This window comes from Octopus bimaculoides, chromosome 2 (genome assembly GCF_046866305.1).
Source record: "Octopus bimaculoides isolate indiv1 chromosome 2, ASM4686630v1, whole genome shotgun sequence".
NCBI classification, from domain to species: Eukaryota; Metazoa; Mollusca; class Cephalopoda; order Octopoda; family Octopodidae; genus Octopus; species Octopus bimaculoides.
The window spans coordinates 111,583,031-111,601,537 of record NC_142929.1 but is presented as its reverse complement, the minus strand read 5'-3'; the positions used below and the strand labels follow the sequence as shown (position 1 = coordinate 111,601,537).

Below are 18,507 nucleotides of genomic sequence, written 5' to 3'. Positions count from 1 at the left end.
TACGAGCTGTTTTTACTACGAGATGGATTAATAGCTATGACATTAGATCCTTCCTGTGACCAAATCAATTTGAATGTATGTTGGTAGAACTCGGCAGAATAAATGTGGGTAGGGCGGTGATTTCAGAAAACTGCATTTAGGGTAGGGATGATTAGAAAATGTCGAGTGCGAGATAGAGGGGAAAGAATAAACTCATATGAGTTGTCTCTAGTGGTCTTGGCTGACTGGGTGGTGAGGACATCCAGTAAGAGAGTTAATAGGAGCAGAGGCCATTGTAGTAGCGGTAGAAGACATATAGAGAACAGTGTGACAAGTGATCTAATGTTTGTAGCAAACTGTGAACGATACTTTATTAACCAAACAAAAAGTTTTTTGGATGCCATGTAGCAGCAGCCCTGTCCTAGATACTGCAATTTTGAATTAAGCTTTGTAATATGGTTCACGAATCAGCAGCACATGGAGATATTGACATCCAGGGACGGCTGGCATAATTCACAATGGATTGTTTGTGTGCCGTTTTTCATTCTACATTGTTTTTCCTACATGTGCCGTGGTATGCAATTGTTTTCTTTGTGAGTATCATGTATTTATATTTTTAAGGGTCAAAGCTGGTTGTAGTTTCTTTTTATTTGAGTTGCTAGTAAAAGAGATATTGGATTTGGTATGTACTACTACAAATCTTTTACTTTGGAGCTAGGTTTCTTGGTGGTTGATACCAGGCTGGGGAAATTATGCAGTTGTACCTAGAGGGTGGTGGCAAGATGTGAATGTGATGTCATTTGCGCATGAAGCTGTGAATGTTTTTGAAGAAGAAAAGATCATATACATAAAACGAATGTGAGGATAGATCTTGTGGTATCCCATACCGGGTATAAAAGAATCTTGCAGCCTTTTAATAAAGAGTAGCTTTCCTCTAGCTGCAATAATCTTTGACTTTACTGCAGCAGTTTAGTTTCGAATAAATTACGGCTTTAGATGTGGCTTTGTTTGTATCGGATTGGCGAGACATACCGAACTTTACAGTCTTGGTCACCATCGTAGTTGTGTATATTCAAGCACATTTTTAACCAGAAGTAGTCAGAACAAATTTCCAAAGCTCCGACTAGTATCTAACTTAATCAAAGGATCCAAATGGTGATAGGATGTTGTATGAAGAGTTGAGCTAATTTTGACATTGGCCAAAGAATCTGATAGGATAAAACAACGGTGATGGTAAAAAAAGTTTCTGTAGTGAAAGAAGTTGAAGATGTTTGAAAAGTCTGTGTATCAGTGCAGACAGTACGGAATAGTAAACGATTTGTCCACTATTTCTGCTGTGTCTGTGCAAGATAATAGGGTATAGTTTACTAGCTGTGATATATTATGTTGCAGCCAACTGTGTTACACGGACAGTTGTGATACACCGTATAATGATATATGATATCTCACATGTAATAATATATTCTCTGAAATAGCTTGTAAGCTACTGAAAAATGTGCAGTTGTTATGGTTGCTAAGAATGCTAAAACATAACATTAGATTAATGCTCATTGATTTATGATTAAAATTTCGCCCAGGTCAATTTGAACTTTCGTTATAACTCGAGTTTCAACAAGACAGATATTGAATAAAATTTAAAGAAATAAGATGCAATAGACAATCAAATTTTTTCCAGACAAGATTTACTAGAATTATTTTCTGACTAAAATGGAGCAGACAAGAGCGGGGATCTTAATTGATTATTTACAGTAACGATTTACACCAGAATCGAAAAAAAAAAAAAAAAAAAAAAACTACCAGTAGTATATTGTAATATAATCGCGTGAAACGATTATACGTCATCATCTCATATAATTTGCTTTATTAATTTTTGTTAAAATCTGTTGTATTTACATTGCAAACACTACTTGGAAACAAAGAGTTGCAAACAATGTAAAATAAGATAGAAGCAGGAAAAACAAATAAAAATGTAAGAAAGGAAAAAAGGAAGGATAGGAAAGAAAGGAAGGAAGAAAGAAAGAAAGAAAGAAAGAAAGAAAGAAAGAAAGAAAGAAAGAAAGAAAGAAAACTTCTATTCAAATTGTGGTTTGTATTAGACGTCTGGTAAAACCCGTCAGCTAAGATGAAAGTAAATTAAATTAACTAATACAGAAAACAAATAATTTTCAATGAAACCGACTATCGGAGGGTTTGTTTGTAGTTTCATTCGTAGAATGGACAGTAAAGATTCAACAAATAAGTAAATAAGTGAGTCACCTCTTAAATGATACAACTGTCAACTGTCACGAACAGTTTACTACTACTACTACTACTACTACTACTACTACTACTACTGCCACTGCTGCTGCCGTCACCACCATCGCTGTTGCTGCTGCTGTTGCTATTATTATCATTATATAAAGGATGGAGTTGATTGAGCAGCGGATTTTCTTTTTGTTGTTTTAGCCGTTTCGTACAGTATACAACCCATCCATGCCCACCATGTTCCGTGGTCTCTTGAGATGATTTCTCTTGCATGCGAAATGAGAAGAGGCTAAATAGATAGATAGATAGATAGATAGATAGATAGATAGATAGAGAGAAACCGACGCAGTACTTGATTAGTGCTTTATTTTACCGACCCCGTAACAATGAAGGACAAAGTAGGCCTTTGTGAGATTTCAGTTCATCGGAGCAATAATTATTAGCTATTGATCCGACTCTCTAACGATTATGCCGATCGACTGGCGGACAAAATGTTATGGCGCGTTTCGTTAAGTCTCTCTGCGCTCTCAGATAAAATTCTCGGCAAAGTCAGCGCGGTCTTTCTTCTCGTCGTGCTCTGTAAATATAAATAGCCATATATAGACCTTACTCAACTATATACACAGTTCTTAAGTATTTTGGCCCTTTCTGCTTTCATAAAAGTGAAGATGAACCAAGGTTCAAGATTGTCATCAATATCCTTTATTATAGCTCTTGTGTTGCGGTGCCGTAAATGTAGTGGTACGAACTTTTACTAGCTCGACGGCTTTTGTTTTGGTTTCGTCCTTGTTTTGAATGCTACACACTGATGGTTTCATAGTGCCTATCTCGGTCAATGAAAGAGAAGTGATTCCACACATCAGCCAGGACTGTTCACAGTTACGCTTTCGCTGGAATGAAAAACCATTGTGGCTTTCAAGATGCATAGATATGTTTCTTGATTTTTATCGCTATTCGGTAAAAGACCGAGGTATGGATGCATCTTTCCTTGTCACACAGGTTTGCCAAATAGATTTTTTCTTCACTTGTCTTTCTGAAGTAGACTCACTCAATGAAGAAAATCTGAAATCGTTTTACTCATTTCTTAATTCAAACTTTCCATTCATTCCTTCGATTATTGTAATGTGTGTTAGTGCGCGCGCGCGCTTGAAAGAAAGAGAGAAAGAGGGAGAGAGAGAATGTATATATGTTGTGCGTGTATCATTGCTGTTATCGTTAATCATGTCACTTAAATTGTTACTACTACTACTACTACTACTACTACTACTACTGCTGCTACTGCTGCTGCTTCCCCCGCCGCCGCCGCTACTACTACTACTACTACTACTACTACTACTACTACTACTACTACTACTACTACTCGAGAAACCGATTCACTTATTACAACCGCTCGGAAACAAGCCACTAGAATCAATTTATAAAGGCAAAGATTGATAAAATTCAGTCAGAGAGTAAAACACAATCTGTAGAAAAGGAGACGAAAGTATTACCCACCTCTTAAATGAATGCAGTAAGCTAGCACAAAAAGAGGGTAGAGGTACGTATGACTGTGTCGATAAAATAGTGACTTGAGATGATAGCCGAGTGTGTGGATTCAAAGTGATGGAAAAAAAGTGGTATGAATACGAACCAGAGGGTGTGCTGGTGGTTAATAATGTGTTGATTTTTATGGAATTTCATCATAAGGATTGACTATACTGGACGCAGGTAAATGTGACATGTTTGTAGAGAACATAAAAAAAATATACAGTGTAGCATGTAAGACAATTGACTTTGCAATACCATTTGATAATAGAGTGGATATTAAAGAAATTGGGAATATCGAGCAATATCAGAACCTAGCCAAAGAGATAAAGACATAATAGAAAACAAAGCTGACAACTGTTCCTGTGATAATTGGTGCGCAACGACCAAACTTCAATCTATTAAACGAAGGATATTAGAATCGACGCACGAATTGTCCACTTGCAGATAAGTGTCATCCTGTATTTTGCAAGAATCCGAAGAAAGATTCTTGACATTTGAGGACACCTGTTTCCACCAAAACCTACATCCCTGTAACTAATGTAGCATGTAGTAACTCAACAACAACAACGTTTCTGTAGTGTATGTCGTATGAGTTTTGAGGAAATGGGGAAGTGTTGTTTGTTTATTCTTGCATCATAACATGTTTGTAAATTAACTTTTAATTGATTTAGGCTTTAGATTGTTCGATATAAAAAAAGTAGCGACTTATTTTATATCAAACTAGTGACTTTTTTTTTTTAAATATAAAACTAACTACAGACCCAAAACTTTTGTTCAGACCGTTGATGGTCGAGCTGGGCCATTTAGAGCATTACTGTTTAAGGTATGATAGATTAAAATGAAAATAAAATGATACAGCAAATACAAATATTTACTATTGCATTTTCGTATTTGTTTTTCATCGTGGCTTTTATATTTCTACCATTTAAAAATTAAATTAAAAATATAAAATGAAAAATGAGTTTAACATTCAGTATTATTATTATTATTATTGTTATTATTATTTTCTGTTTGACTTTTGCTTTGCATTTGTATAAGTTGGCTCCAAGTCTCACCCAGAGACCTCAAGAGACAGCAAGTTAGACATTCATGCTGGCGTTATGACTAGGGTACCATATATTTGGTTTTGTACATAGTGTTGTTCTAGAGAATGTTTAAAAACCATAAGAAAGTTGTGTTTGTTTTAAAATTTGAGATTACATAGACAGTATTTTACGTAGGATATGGGCAGTTTCCATGAGCACTATCTTTTGAATTTCTGCCATTTTGGGGTTTCCTGGTATCTGAGCTAGGTATATTATTATTATTATTATTATTATTATTATTATTATTATTATTATTATTATTATTTGGGCTACAGTAAGACTCAAATTCTTTTGGAGGGGAATATTGTTGACGAACTGAACCACAGTACATAAATGGTGTGGAATTCATCTATTCTGAAAGGATGATGAGAAAAGTGACACGGATGCTATATAAACTTTCAAGACATGCAGGGATGAAACTAAATATTGTCATTCTTTTTCATTCAACACCAGTAATTCTACCATTACGCTCATAGTTTCTGTAGCATTAAGAATAAAATATTGTCTTCTTACCTTTAAAGTGAGACTCAACTGAATAGTCCTTTCTACAGGTCGAAGAGACAGGATTGTTGCAAATTAATCTGACGGTTGTCGTTCAGAGAATAATTTTGACTTTCCTACGTGAGCAAAAGAACCTTGATATATATATATATATATATATATATATATATATATGTACAGAGAGAGAGGGAGAGAGAGAGAGAGAGGGAGAGAGAGAGAGAGGTGGGGTGGAAGAGAGATAGAGAGAGAGAGGGAGAGAGAGGATAGGGTTAAATGAAGTTTGTTGAAATGGCGGAGAGTTCGTATTTGTTCGAGTTGGAAAGGAAACTACGTTTGGCATGTGTACGTGTCTAACTCCTGTAAAATTATATGTAGTCCGTACGTGTGTCTATTAGCATGTGTTTTATACTGTGTCAGTACGTACGTCTATTAGTATGTGTTTTATATTTATAAAGAGATTCGTGTATATTTAGATTTACCTTCGTTTATGTGCACACACACTTGCACAGATGTTTGTGTGTGTATTTTGACGTTGTTTGCCAGTGTATTTATGTTTGTTGTATGCGACACTCAACTGGGCATACATATAAAAGTACACACACTACGTACATACATACATACATACATACATACATACATACATACATACATACATACACTACTGGAACTATGATATATTCTATATAGATGAATCCATAAATATAATTGAACGCATTCGCATACAGCAATTATAAAAAAAAGTAAAAGGAAAACACCTAAAAAGTATCAATAAAAGCAAAACAGTCTACCAAACCCACAGTCACCCAACCATTCGTTTAATCAACGTTTCGTAAAACAGAATACTAAAATACACTTTGGTGATTCTAATACTTTGATATAACACAATATGCAAACACACACACACACACACACACACACACACACACACACACACACACACACACACACGCACACGTTTACGTACGCTAGCATTAAAATATTACAGCATGTTTTCCTAGACAAATGTGTTTTTTTTTAAACTCATTAAACATTTGACCAATAACAAAAGCCAAAGCCAATCCTTTCTAAAGTATACGGTTCTCTTCTGTTTATTCCTACATAGTGTCCCTCTTCCTCTCTTTTTTTTTTTTTTAACTTTCCTGACTTAATTTTTTTTTTGGTTTTCTTTCTCCATTTCTCTTGTCTATGCTGACACGTCCAAAAGTGCAAACAGTCCTACCTTATTTCAACTATGACTGGATAAACACCGACTGACAAGACACATCACCTAACATGTTTTTTCGCATTTATTTATTTTTTATTCTTTTAAATTTCCTTTCCCAAAACGCACCCACACACATACGCACACACATACACCTGCGCGCGCGCACGTACACACGCACTCACACTGACACAGATACACATGTATATATACAACGGGCTTCTACACAGTTTTCATATCCCAAATTCCTCACAATACATTGTAAGAAGCTCTGTCCTTTCAATAGTATAGTCGTTATATGATGTCAACTTCTTTTTAGGTAAAAAAACAGAAAAAGAAAAAAAAACCCAAAGTTTAGATCACCGTTTTAGGTTAGAGATTCAAATAACAAGACAAAATAATAGTGTATAATAACGAAGGAGTATAAACGAAGATCCCTTTTAGTAGTTGATGTCAATGAAATTAAGCGCTTGTATATGGAGAGTATTGTACACGTGTGTGTATGTGTGCGTTGTGGTTAGAATGATGAAAAGAAGAAATACATTATGACTTTTCACTTCGAAATTGAACGGAATAATTCTTCTCAAAGAACAATATTTGGGAACAGGCGTTCATACACATTAAACTGTAAGATTAGTGAACAGATGAAATATCTTCTAAAATCATTATGTATTGATGTATTTCATTTGCCAGAAGAGATTTAAAGAAAGGGAATGATAAAAAAATCAAACTAACACACACACACACACACACACACACACACACGGATAAACAGATAGATAAATGGACAGATAGATATAGGTATATACAGGGTGTTCCAAAATTAAGGTAACCTACTTCTTTCAATTTTGCCACAGCAAAATATTGTTATATTTCGGGTCTGAGCGTTGCAATGCAATAGTAAAGCGTTACAATGCAATGGTAAATAATTATAACACTACCACATTTATTCGATATAACTACCTGTGTTTCGAAACACAGCCTTAAGTCTAGGTGTGAATGCTTCACATGTGGCACGCAGCTGTTCTTGCAGAATTGAAACCCATTCCTGGCGCAGTTTTGCCTTCAGAGCGTCGAGCAAAGCAGGAGAAGTGTTTAAGACCCTCGTCTCTAAAATGGATCAAACAGAAAAATCCAACGGATTGAGATCGGGGCTTCTTGAGGGCCATACATTTTTGCCTATGAACGACGGAATGTTTTTCTGAATCCAGTGCTGTGTCTGTTTGGAGCTGTGGATGGTGTGGAGTCCTGTCGGAGGCTCCAAAGTGCGCCTTGAAAGTGCTCATTCGGCCATGGAAACAGTTTTCAGCTTCCAGAATGTCGCTAATGTATCGGTGGGTGTTAAATTTGTTACCCGAGGGCACAAAAATGAGAGGAGACTTTCCAGTGGCTTCCACAGCCGCCCAAACTATAACTGACTAGATTTTGAAGTCGATTTACATGTCTACCCTCGACGGAGCCAGATACACTCCAATGCCGGTCATTCTGGTGGTTTACTGACTATTCGATGTCAAATTTCTTTTCATTAGTAAACATCAGGTTGGGAAGCGTGTCTTCAGCAATCTGACGCAGGATAAGATGACTTCTCTTCCGTCTCATGGCCTTATAAACTTACGTGAGCTCATAACGGCGGATCAATGTTCAGCTTACTTTTGCAGTGGCAGCCAGTTTTCTGACAGAACGACGAGGATTTCGTCGTATCTTTTCTCTGGTACTTTTGATAAGCAGAGGGGTCCGCACATTTCTTTTTCGGCTGCGTCCAGGTTGATCAGCGATGGTACCAGTCTCTTGAAATTTCTTGACAGTTTTCCAGACTGTTGTTCGGTTAATTTTTTAGCTGTTGTTCAGTTATAGCTGTATTACTTTCGTCTCCTTTGCGGAGATTGTATTTCGGTATATAACCATTATCTAATTTATAAATATGAATTTATTTAGTCTGAAACAAACAGAAAACTCGCTAAGTTTTTAGAATGATGTATAATTTTCATATTTTATTACATGTATTGATAGTTATTAAAGCCCGAAACTTCGGTTGCCTTAATTTCGAGACACCTTGTATATATCACCTTTTATCGTTGTCAGTTGTGGATTTGAAATGTATTTTATAGAGAATATTATTGCTCAAATGATATTCTCTATAACATAAATGTTCATTTTGTTAAGAAGGCAAATATTTTTTAGAGTTTTTTTTTCTATAAATTGTTCAGATGAGAAAAGCCACTCCATGTGATCATTGCAGGTTTTTCTAAACTTGCGAAATGTTTGTGGATGATGTACAGTTTGAACATATCCAGATCGGTGTCTGCAAGGCATTATATTTTTAGTGACAACTAATGACAACACTTCATTATAATCCGTTCATTAAAAGTCATTTACAAATTAAAGAATTAACGAGTCATCATGGCTGTTCATGCAGGCTAACTCGACATGACAAATGCATAATTTTCGCTTTTTTCAAGTCTTTCATCCTTATTTTCTGACCTCAATCATAATGGCATTAACTGTTAATATAAAAATTAAATTATCATAAAAAAGAACTGGACGAAATTTCAGAATTAGTCTATGATTACAATATTAGACATTTAACTGAATTAATTATCCAGTATTTTTCTTAGAGACCAATTTGCATTCCATGCATCAAATTAGCATTTTTATAATGAACTGGAAATCATTTTTTATATTTAATAATATTTATAGTTTAAATCTAGATAGGCACTACCTATCTTAGCCATGCACATAGTAGGTCCCTGGTTTTACTATTTCAGTCATTCATCACCATTTTTCTAGGGGAGAGTATTGTCAATTAAATCTTTCTAGTACCTGATTGGTACCTGTTTTCATTGTACCACCGCACCAAATGGATGAAAAGCTAAGCCAAACCTGATGGGATTATAAAAAAATCTTTTACTCAGAGAGGAAAGTCAATACCATAGACCAGGGGTTTTCAAACTGTGGTCCGCGGACCACAGGGGGTCCGCAAGGACAAGACAGGGGGTCCGTAGACAGCAAATACTTTTTATGGGCAATTTGATTTTATATGTTTTTTAATCGAAATCTTTTAATTGACAATAAACCTATTTGTTAAATACTGTTAAATAAATAAATGCAAAAATATGTTATTTTAAGCAAATATTTATGTATAAATTTCATAAGCGTTTATAAGGGGGTCCCTAAGGTAAAGCCTGAAATATAAAGGGGTCCGCAAGTCAAAAAGTTTGAAAACCCCTGCCATAGACTGTTTTAAGGGCTTCATAAAATAGTGGTAGGCCGGGAGAAAGTTATCTTCTGACCGAACACTTGACCCGAATATTTGCAACACAGTGGACTTTACTAATGGTGTCCCGAGCCAGATGGTGGTGTTAAGTTGGGCGTCAGATTAAATATATCACGAAAGAAGAGGATCTGTTCTGGTGGGCTTCCACATAGTTTCAGACTATTAAATTTCCCTCACAAAGCTTTTGGGCGACTCAAGGTAAAGAACACATGCCCAAGGTGTAGCGCTCTGGAACTGAACCCGAAACTACGTAGTAACCATACTTACACTTATGATACTGGTACTATTTTACTAATTCTCAGAAAACGAAATGAAGAGTTTATTGAGGTAAGGATTTTATCCGAGAAATTAGACGAACATAAAATATAATTCAATAATGCATTTAACCTAGTTTATCAACTTCTTGCTCTTAACAATAATCATCATTTCTAGCACAGGCATAATATTGGTTATATCTTCCTCTGTAGCTTTACATTATTTTATTGACCTCGGAAGAATGACAGCAAAGTTGAGCGCAACGAAATTTGGACTCAAAATGCAAATTTTGTCATCAGAATATTGTAATAATTATTTCCAATACTAAAAGTCAGAAATCATGGGGAAGGGAACAATCTGTTAAAACTGATCTGCAGTAGTGCTTTTATTTTATGAAAACTTGAAGAACGAAAAGGAAAAGTCGACAACGGGATTTGGATTCGAGAGCATAAAGAAACAAAACACTAAAGAGCATAAGATATTTAGTCTGCAGCTTTACGGATTCGTTCAATATACTATCCTTGTTGTAATTATGATATAACAATGATGTACAATGGTCTTGGCGGTCCACGGCAGCTTTCATGGGATCAAGGAAGTTACTAATATTTTACTTACATATGACAGTTTAAAACCTAAACTAATGGAAAGCAAACTTACATAATGCATGATTAGTTTCTTAATTGTAAATATTTATATCCCACGGTGTTCCTTAATGCAATTAAAAGTAAATTCATATTTGGTGGTCCATGAGGTTTTCCTTATGTATTTTGTGGACCCCTCTCTTCTCTCTCTGTCCTTCTCTCTAGCTGTCTGTTTCACTTTCTTTCTCTTTTTTTTCTCTTTCTCTCTTTTTTCTCTTTCTCTCTCTTCATGTGTCATACATCAGTCGGTGATCATGCTCCTCCACATATTTAGCATGTAATCGGGCCAGTCTTTCTAAAGCCAGCTAGTAAGGCCATCGGCTATCTTCTCGCACTGTCATTCTTGTCTTTTTCTCTGTTTCAGGTTTCCGGTTGTCATCAAGTGCTCCAGGTTTTTGTCTTCTCGGTAGGTCATCTTCTGAATAAAGTTGTGCATCACTGTTGTAGTACATAGGAAAAAAACAAAGATAGGGTTGACTATTGCAGAGTTTTTCTTAAAATTTCAGGCACTGTTTAGGGCAGGAAAAATGTGTATTTTAGAAAGAAAAGGACGTACTTTTGGATTGGATTTGTCTTCTCGAAAAATATCAAGAGAATAGAAATAATGATGTACAATGTGATGGCATTGAATAGTTTCTGTTTAAAATTTCCTCCCTACTCTCAAAAGTTTAAAAAAATTGAATAACCGTTTCTAACGTAAGTGCAAAGCTAGAAACTCTTTTGCTGGTGGGGGAAACATTATACTGTTGACATTTATTTATTTTATCAACCTTCTCAAGGATAAAAGTCAAATTTGATCATGGTGGGATATGAAACCAGAAGGTAGACATAAAACGCTTTAGCGATTCTACCAAATAATAATTTTACAAAAGTTCGGCCTTGCCTTATTTCCCTTTATCTCTGGTAAGACTGTTCTAGAAACTTGATAAAGTCTGTTGGAACCGAACGAGGGAGAGATAGAGTAAATTAGGAGGATAGTAATATATAAAGGGAAAAGAGGATCTCTTACCCAACCTTCCATATTTTTAAAGTTAAAATTATTATAGAATTTATTTACTGCTGATGGTGGCGATGATGCTGTACATATGTTCTTTTATATAGAAAAGAATATTTGAAATATGAAACGGGGAGGTGGAGATAGAGAGGAGCCCATCTCTGTAACAGAGGCTACATTGGAGTAGGTCTATCAATATGCTTTGAAATTCATCATCACTGTCATGAAACATAGGTAGAATGCTAAGAGACTCACTATCTGCCACTTTGCTAACAACTTGACCCTTCCTGCAAGAAAATCAAAAATTTTTGGAGTGCTCTATAGTGGCACCTTTCACACACTGCTCTAGCTAACGGCTCCGTCAGCTGTGTTTGTCAAGTGTCTTAACGCCTGCCTTATCATTTGGTACCACTGTATCTTTCTTCAGGTTGGTGTTCTCGCACAAGTATCTGCCGAGTTGGGCACCAACATCACTAGAATATCTTGTGCTCGTGAAGAGCACAATCACTGAAGTCACTAGCACCACACTGTTTGCTCTTGTCAGACAAACGGGCCAATTCCATTAGGATTCTACTTGTTCTAAATGGGCCACTTTAAGCTGTTTTTAAACTTGAAGTGCTTTTATATGATTTCTTCTTCAATAGAACAAATATTTTGCCCCTCTACTGACATGGTTGTCGTCTGTAGGTGTAGTTTGAACGTAGGACGGAAAGGAAATTATCATAAATACCGCAAGGTATTGTGACACTGCCAACCCATCTCACTTCTCTCTTGTTTAGTATTAAAGAGAATGAATGTTTATTTCAGGTGCGTTGATTGTATTAAAATATTTAGGAAAACGGTGTGGCCTAGGAAAACCTACATAAGTACACTTGCACAACAAAAAAACACGGACACATAATCGCCTCAACGTATACAAACATATACAGAAAAAAAGGAAATGGGTCTTTGTGAAAGAAAATAAGGGATGAAAGATATTAATGTTTACAGTCAACCTTTAAATGTCGTGTAGATATTTATGGGATTGGCAGTCTTATTTATACTTTCTCCTTGAACTAAATCACTAAATCGATAGGGGTGACAGGTGTGTTACATTTGTAAAAGTTGAAAGAAATAGCTGGAAATCCATTTGCGTGATTTGCATAATGTACGAAGTTAAACATAAAACCTAATTGAATAAATAATTAAGATAATAGATTGAGTTGTAATTTCGATGATGGATGTAAATAACAATTTCAGTACTAATTTATTTCATCATATAATGGCAGTGAAATAGTCTGCTACTATATTTGACTTCACTTGTCTTGTTGACAGTTGTTCTTCAAACCCAGGCAACTGAATGAACAGATCTCTGTGGGAAGAAATTTTAACCGTGACCATCTTATATTATTTTCAGAAATACATTAGCCAAAGTGTTTTTTAAATGAGATTAGCATATGATTTTACGGAAATCTAGCTGCTGTTTTTTAGCGTCACAATCACGACGCAAAGGCTCCCTTGCTGGTTCAACTTAAATAGTGTATGTTATTTTCTCAAAGGATTCACATTGTTGCACACCATACCCTTTGTTGTTCGTTCTCCAAGGCAAAGACATCTCAACCTCAGCAAGGGTTTCATTAGCTTGTAATATCTGTCTGTTTGTCTGAATGTCTGTCTGTCTGAGTGTCTGTCTGTCTGTATGGACAAAAACACAGCAGCAACAGTAGTGGTCTCTTAAACATTTTGTTTTTCCTCTGTGTGTGTGTGTGTGTGTGTGTGTGTGTGTGTGCGCGCGCGCGTGCATGTGTATGTGTGTGTGTGTGAGAGAGAGAGAGAGAGAGAAAGAGAGAGTGTCCATATATACATGTAGAGGATATAGATTTTTTAAATATTAAAATTGAAGGTGCGACACACACACACACACACACACACACACACACACACACAGAGGGTCACATACACATATACAGAGACACACGCACACACATGTGCATACACATGTATGTATGAATGTCAATGGCTCATGAGTGCTATTGGTAACGTAATGCAGTACAACCTATTGGATGGTTGGGTTGTAACTAAGCTGACATCTCACGAGGCTAGTCTTCTGATGGTAGTTACTAGAAACCTAGCTAGACAAAAGCATTTGCGTAAACAACTATTTAAATAGCTCGATAAACGAAATTGAAACAGCATTGAATTAAAATAGCTATCAGTGTACCATACTAAATGTATATGCACCATGAAATATGCTACTGCTATTGTTTATATCTGTGAAAAAATTTCTTCATAGACATGCTGCATTAAAAATACAATATGTATCTAAGCGAAACGACATCGTCGTAGCAATGACCCGTAGGAACGTTAGATTTGTTCGCTTTCCTTGAAACTTGTTGACAACGAGTACCCATTAGTCACATGCCTGAACGAAACACGTCTAACGTTCCCGTGTGTCACTGCCGTGACGACGCTCGTTTTGCTTATATATATATATATATATATATATATATATATATATATATATATATATATGCATGTATAAATAATACAGAATGGGACAAGGACGCAAAACATCCAGATAGTTAGTCGATACAAGAAAGGGACAAAACACAAAGAAAACACAAACAGGTCATTCGGAGTTTTCTCTCTTCAGTCGAGATCCAGATTATCCTTGCAATTTCGGCTGGTTATTCTCGATATTGCTCCAATCTGGTCAGCCTCAAGGAAAAACTAAGCTAAGAGCATTAGATTCCTTGGAAGAAAGCAGCGAATGTATACAAAAAACAATGTTTTTAATATAATATATCTACAAGGAAGTTTTCTCTCGGACAAAAACCATAAGGATAGGCCTTTCTACATTGTACATACATGTAGTATGACACACATCTGGCTATTTTATCTTAATGCCGTTTCAGTTGCGCTCACAGTTTTTTTTTACAGCCCAGCAAGCATTCTTCACAATCAATGAATGTGTTATTACCAATTTCCTATATATCAAGGAACAAATTTCGGTCTGGCTCGTGACGAATGGGCACGCGTTATTGACAAGCTTCAAGAAAGGCGAAGCGCGTTTAACGTTCATGCGAGTCACTACTGAGACGATATTCGTTTTGCTTCGATATATATTGTGTTTTTAACAATGATATATCTACGAAGAGTTTTTCCCTCAGGCAAAAATCATAGTGACAAGAAGGCTTTCTATGGTGTGATAATATATTTAGTATGATACGCAGATAACTATCTAATCGTCTTCTTCTTCTTCTTCTTCTTCTTCTTCTTCTTCACCTCCGCGCCTTCTCCCCTCTTTCTCTATATTTGTGTGTGTGTGTGTGTGTGTGTGTGTGTGTGTGTGCGTGCGCGCGCGCGCGTTTCTTATAGATAGAGAGGTAAGTAGATAAACAGATAGATAGATAGATAGGTAGGTAAGTAGGTAGGAAGGTAGGTAGGTAAGTAAGTAGGTAGGAGGGTAGGTTTGTATGTATGTATGTATGTATGTATGTATGTATGTATGTAAGTACGTACGTACGTACGTACGTACGTATGTACGTATGTATGTATGAATGAATGTATGTATGTATGTATGTATGTAAGTACGTACGTACGTATGTATGTATGTATGTATGTATGTATGTATGTAGGGAGGACGGTAGACAAAGCAGAATACTTTCGACTCAATTTGATTTTTGAAATGAAAAGACTCCTACGGAAGTAATACTCAACTCTTGAAGCAAGATTCTGAAGTGAGTTTCGTCACACGTATATTATGTAAGGATTAACCGACTAAATCTCTTGTTCACTCGAGACATCATTCAAGAAAGCAGCAGAGTATTACAACTAAATCGGAATTTGTATTAGACACGAACTAGGAAATCAAATGAATCCTTAGGGATATTAAAATTTGTATAGAAAGGCGCTTTCTTCCTCCAATTAGCATAGATTAGCACAGCGTTATAAATACACATCTAGCTTCTTAATAAGAACAAGCACAAGCGACAGTTACACTGATAACTACGTAATCATTATCAAATTGCACAATATCAAAATATTGAATACATAGTCAAAGTGAAGAGTTGAAAATCCGAGCTTCCTATACAGAAAATGCTTTGATAAATGGTGTGTTGGCACTCCGTCGCTTACGACGTCGAGAGTTCCAGTTGATCCGATCAATGGAACAGCCTGCTCGTGAAATTAACGTGCAAGTAGCTGAGCACTCCACAGACACGTGTACCCTTAACGTAGTTCTCGGGGAGATTCAGCGTGACACAGTGTGACAAGGCTGACCCTTTGAATTACAGGCACAACAGAAACAGGAAGTAAGAGAGAAAGCTGTGGTGGAAGAGTACAGCAGGGTTCACCACTATCCCCTACCGGAGCCTCACAACGCACGGTCTGGGAATCGAAACCGCGATGCTATGACCGCGAGTCCGCTGCCCTAACCACTGAGCCATTGCGCCTCCACTTAATAAATGGTAATCTTTATTTAAATAACCACTGATTATACATCTCTGTAAGTTTCACCGAACACTTACCTGTTCAAAAGTGGACTGCTCTAGAATCTAAATACTTTCAAATATTGGTGTCAAATTTTGGCACAAAGCTAGTAATTTCGGGGGAGGGGATGATCGACCCTAGTGATCAACTGGTACTTATTTTATCGATCTCGAAAGTATGAACGGAAAAGTCGACCTCGGCAGCATTAATACTTTCAAATTATTAAATATTAATTTGATTAGAACTCTCATAATTCTTCCAGAAAATAATAACCAATAAAGGACCTTACTACTCATAAAATTTGGGCGGAAAAAAATGTGGTGTCAGTTGTACACATCTGAAATCAGTACATAACAAGAGATCCGCATTAATACTCTCCTGTCAATGCAAACACAAAATACCTAGTGGTATATTTCTAATATCTCTTTTACTCTTTTACTAGTTTCAGTCATTTGACTGTGGCCATGCTGGAGCACCGCCTTTAGTCGAGCAAATCGACCCCCAGAACTTATTCTTTGTAAGTTTAGTACTTATTCTATCGGTCTCTTTTGCTGAACCGCTAATGTTACGGGGACGTAAACACACTAGCATCGGTTGTCAAGCGATGTTGGGGGTACAAACACACACACACACACACACACACACACACACACACACACACACACATATATATATATACATATATACGACGGGCTTCTTTCAGTTTCCGTCTACCAAATCCACTCACAAGGCTTTGGTCGGCCCGAGGCTATAGTAGAAGACACTTGCCCAAGGTGCCACGCAGTGGGACTGAACCCGGAACCATGTGGTTGGTTAGCAAACTACTTACCACAGCCACTCCTACGCCTATATGCGTAAAAATCATAGCTATAACTATTATTTTCACTTCTTCATCTAATATCATTAATTATGTTCTGGTAAGTAAAGCTATAGTAATAAATTTAGTGATAGTAACTCATACATTAATGCATGCATTTTATTTTAAATATGTTAGCTTTAGAACTTTCCTTCAGTTTTTCTATCACATATATCTTTTAGAATCCGACGTTTTGAGCGCATATGAAGTGTGGTTTTTATTATGTTCTCTGTTAGATATTTCGTGTGTGTGTGTGTGTGTGTGTGTAGCATACCTTTTATGAAATACTTGCCGACAGTCGCTAAGACGTTTTCTCACTATAACAAACGTTGCACCATTAGAAACTGTCCAGTGTGCAGGTAATTCATATAAGTCACATAATCAATGTAGTATATGAATTTTACCTACACAAATAACTGTTTCTAACATTCTAAGAAATGTATATAAGTTTTAGCATACTGCGGATATCGAGTTTCCGAAGTTATAGTATAAAATTAATTTTTTTTTGTTTGTTTTAAATTCACAAAGAAACATGAGTAGAGTAACGAAATAATGAGTGGAACTGTATAATAGAGTGAGATTAAGAGAAATTACGTCAGAGAAAACGATTTGTAAACAACTTCTTAATCAGTTTAAACAGGATTCTTCCGAGTGCTGTTAGTTACCAGGTCTACAATAATGTTAAATATTAATCAATATTAATATTTTGTCCACATGTCTGTCAGATATGCGAACCAAATATTTAGCAGGTATTAGAAGTATGAGAAGTAAAGTAAGAAAGAAAATAATTAAATGAACTGTTGTGTTATATGGTTCGATGGGACATTAACAGAATTAGAATGTCCATGCTTAGTTACCATGTAATGTGGTAGTACAGCGTAGTGGTTAGATAGTGTTCCAAGACCTTCACTGTTCTGCAGAAATATAAAAGTATGGGCAATGCAAAACACAATGGAGACCTTTTATTGTAATTACTTTTGGACCGAGCCTTTTCGATAATAATAACCAGCTACTAACATTAAACATATAAAGAATTTGGGAGCCATTAATTTTGACAACAGTAACCCGGTTGATAACACTATCTACAATGGCTTCCATTCTCTATACAACCATCCTTTTACTCAACATGAATCATGACATATATATCATTTTCAGGGGAAACAACTTTAAGAAAAGAAACAGAGTTGCTTTACTTGTATTGCATACTCAGTATCGTTCTAATAATACAAAGTTCGATGCCAATTTCAGTTGTTAGAGTATCTCTGAGAAAAGCCTATTTTGCAAGAATATTTAAAAAGAAAAATTAGACTTATTACAGATCTGTAAGTTATATCTGTCTTACAAATTCAATGTGAGCAAGCACAATCTGATCGTAGAATTACACGCGTGAGCACGCACCTACCTACCTACCTACCTACTTACTTAGCTACCGATTTAAACAGAAACGTGGAAAGGAAGCTCTCATCTTAGTTGGACATGA

The 18,507-nt window shown here is 36.1% G+C and overlaps 1 protein-coding gene across 1 annotated transcript in view; it reads right to left on the bottom strand.

The window, feature by feature from the left end:
• LOC149137199 (uncharacterized) overlaps positions 1-5,477 on the bottom strand; it is an 18,820-nt gene extending 13,343 nt beyond the window's left edge. Inside the window, exon 1 of the mRNA XM_089339754.1 lies at positions 5,349-5,477. The gene's annotated coding sequence lies outside the window, so the exon portion shown is untranslated. The remainder of the gene's footprint in view (positions 1-5,348) is intronic.
• Between the last annotated feature and the right edge of the window lie 13,030 nt (positions 5,478-18,507).